The sequence below is a fragment of the Ictidomys tridecemlineatus genome, chromosome 9 (assembly GCF_052094955.1).
Source record: "Ictidomys tridecemlineatus isolate mIctTri1 chromosome 9, mIctTri1.hap1, whole genome shotgun sequence".
NCBI lineage: Eukaryota > Metazoa > Chordata > Mammalia > Rodentia > Sciuridae > Ictidomys > Ictidomys tridecemlineatus.
The window spans coordinates 18,714,296-18,717,675 of NC_135485.1; the positions used below are offsets into that span (position 1 = coordinate 18,714,296).

Genomic DNA, 3,380 nt, shown 5'->3' on the forward strand with positions numbered 1-3,380 from the left:
CACTATGTGTCTTTAGCTTGAAGTATCCTCGAGAAGATTCCATAAGGAAACATCTGTGGGTGTCAGGTGTTGTGCCCAGCGAGGTTGGCCGGGGGGAAGATGGGCTTCTCGTAATAACGGGGGTCAGAGGGGCCCCTTCAGAGCTCCAACCATTGCCAGGCGCTTTGTATAAACTTTTTATAAACTACATATAAACTAATTTAATCCTTACACCAAACCTTGGAGGCAGTATTTTTCACCCTTTACTGTTCAGAAAAACAGCACAGAGATGGGAAGCTGCTTGCCCAAGGTCACACAGCTAAGACACCAGGAGAGCCTTTTCCCATTTACTCCCCCAGCAGAAAACAGCTGTTTGTGAGCATGTGGAACCCGTGGGAACCTTGCCTTCAGATGAACTCTGGCAGGGAAGCAAGTCCACAGGAGCACCTGGGTTGGAAGGGAGGCCGTGAGTGCTGGTCCCTCCCCAGCCCCTCCCCAGTCTGTGCATCTGCAACTGGAGGGGTCCTCCGGGTGCAGGCTGAGAACACAGCAGCCTCATCCCGAAAGCTGAGCTGAGCTTAATGAGTTCTTGGAATCTGCAGAGCACTGCCACGCTGTCTTCCAGCCTCCAGGCTGGACCTCCAGGCTGGGAGCTTATCTACCGCCTCAGCCCTGCCTAAACACAACCCACCCACCCCTTCACACCCCCACGGGCCCAGGCATGACCCTCTGCTTGCCCCCGCCCTCTCCCTTACTCCTCATGGCCACTTTGTGGGGTCAGTACCCCTCTTCTTTCATCCCTAGCCCCACTCCCCCCTCTCCAGGCTCACCCCTGCTCTGTCCAGCTCAGGCCCCTCCGTCCTCCTCTTTGGCCACTCAGGGGCACCGGAGCCCAGGGAGCAGCAGAGGGAGGGCAGGGCGGAGGCCACCCTGCACAGGGCTGGTTCCGGCCGGCCACTTCCTGGCCCTTTCATCTCAGGAGCTCTGTGAACAAGCTGCTCATTACAGTCCATTTTACAGATGGAGAAACTCCGATTGTGGTGATGACATGGCATAGCCAGGGCCTTTCATCTGTGGATCACAAAGAACTCTTTCTGTGCACTAATTACAAGTCCTAGAGGAGGAGTCACCTGGCTGTTGCCAAGCTGCAGTCCTGGGAGGAGACTCGGGATTAGGACTTTAGATGGGCCTGGCTCAGCCGGGCACAGGGGCGCACCTCTGTAAGCCCAGGCACTCAGGAGGCTGCAGCAGGAGGGTCAGAAGTTCGAGGCTGGCCTCGGCAACTTCGGGAGACCCTGTCTCAAAATAAGAAGTGAAAGAGGCTGTGGTAGTGGCTCTGGTAAAGGGCCCCCAGTTCAGTCCCCAGTGTGGCCGATACCTCCAGATGCCATCCACGCTAGGACTCGGCTGTAACCACGGGAAGGAAGGAGGCTGTGAGTCCACAGTGACTGGACACAGGGGACATGGACCAGAAAGGGGTCCAGTCCGTCTGTGAGGTTTCCAGGCAGGTCTCCAGGGGTCTGGAACTCAGGCCAGCTCCGTTTTGAGCCTGTTTTCCGTGTGCTATGTGGCCCTGGGGAGTTTTTAAAGATGCTTGTGCCTCAGATTCTGCCTTGATTGCCCTGGAGTTCAGTCGCTGTGGCCTCTGCTGTGCTGGGCAGCAGAGCTGAGCAGCACCATCCTACACCCTCAGCGTTCAAGGTGTGCCCGCATGCAGCCTGCAGCTTGGGCAGCACCTGAAACCTTACGGGAAATGCAGATTCTCAGGCCCCTCCCAAGGTCCGCAGAAGCCACATTTGCCCACAAGTGCTCTCAGACTCAGTGTGCCCACACACCTCCTGGGCATCTTGTCAAAATGCAGACTGTTTTAGGTCTGAGGTCTGCCCCGGGGCCACTAGGCTGACAGCAGGCTGGTGACTTTTCCTTTGGTACCAGGGATGGAACACAGGGTCACTTCACCACTGAGCCACATCCCAGACCTTTTCTATTTTTTATTCAGAGCAGAGTCCCATGGAGTTGTTTAGGGTCTCACTAACTTGCTGAGGCTGGCTTTGAACTCATGATCTCCTGCCTCAGCCTCCCGAATCACTGGGATTACACGCAGTGTGCCACTGCGTGTGGCAGTAAGTGACATCTTTAAAGTAGGGATTGAGCCCAGGGGTACTTGACCTTTGAGCCACATCCCCAACCCTTTTATTTTATTTTGAGACAGGGACTTGCTATGATGCCCAGCTGACCTGTAACTTCAGTCCTCCTGCCTCAGCCTCCCAAGTAGCTGGGGTCATAGGCGTGTGCCACCACGCTCCGCCTGTAGTTGGCCTTTCAACCCCGGATCTCATCCTGCCTGTCACTGCAGGCTGGCCAGGCCTCCGTACCCCGCTGGAGTCAGCCTTACAAACTAGAGACTAAGGTGGGGAATCCTGAAGCCCCCTCTCACCCGGAGCTCCACGGCCAGCCAGCATGCAGCCCAGCTGGACTGGTGACCTCAGCCCTCTGGCATCAGATTCCAGGCTGTGGGGATTAGAAGCCCCCATACCCACTTGCTCGCTGAATGACAGTTCTCCAGGCTGCGGAGGGGGAGGCTGGGGAGCAGGTGCCTTGTGGGAGGAGAGGAGAGCCGTGGTTGACCGGTAGTCCCCTCCACTGGCTCTGAGGAACCTTCTAGGGAACTTTAAAAACATCCAGCCTGGGTCTGAGCCCTGGGTTCTGTTCTAACTTACCTGTAGGTGGCCTGGGCTCTGAACTTTCTAGAAGGTATCCAAGTGATTCCCCGTACAGCTGAGGCTGTCCTCCTCTATCTCCCTCCTGGACCAAAGGACAGTCTTGTTCTGCATGAATAAAGGCCTTGTGACTGCTCAAGTGCCTCCTCCCCGGACCAGAAATCAGCCCAGTTTCCCTGCGCAGCTGGCAGCGGGGCCGCTGGCTCAGAATCCCAACGCGCATCGTTTGTTTAGGATTGCCAGATGGGGGTGTGCGGTGGGGGGAGAAGATGCCCAGTTAAATTCCAATTCCAGATCCATAACAAGTAATTTTTAGTATCTCCATGTCCCAGTGCAATATATAGAGCATATCCATACTAAGAACAAATATTTGTTGTTTATCTGAAATTCAAGCTTCACTGGGTGTCCTATATTTTAATCTGGCAACCTAAATTCTTCCCAGGAATCAGGACATCCAGAAGGAGGCCACCCGAGGTGAGGCCGTCTGGACCTGGTGTGGGGCATTCAGCTTTGTGGAGGGCGGCAGCCAGGGGAGTCTGGGTTTCAGGTTCCTTGGTCAAGACGCCCCAGAGGGGCAGACACAGCGCCTTCCTTGTGTTCTTGGCCACTGAGTGGGTTTTCCATGAACACATCTCACGTGAACAGGCAAACCGGTTTCTCCTCCTGCTGGCGCCAGGCGGT

The 3,380-nt window shown here is 55.7% G+C and overlaps 1 long non-coding RNA gene across 1 annotated transcript; it reads right to left on the reverse strand.

The window, feature by feature from the left end:
- Positions 1–219: 219 nt before the first annotated feature.
- On the reverse strand, positions 220–1,310 carry LOC110597516 (uncharacterized). Its single transcript, XR_002483265.3, has 2 exons — positions 810–1,310; positions 220–426 (listed from the first exon to the last, which is right to left on the reverse strand). It is a non-coding gene; the product is annotated as an uncharacterized LOC110597516 (long non-coding RNA).
- Positions 1,311–3,380: the final 2,070 nt, after the last annotated feature.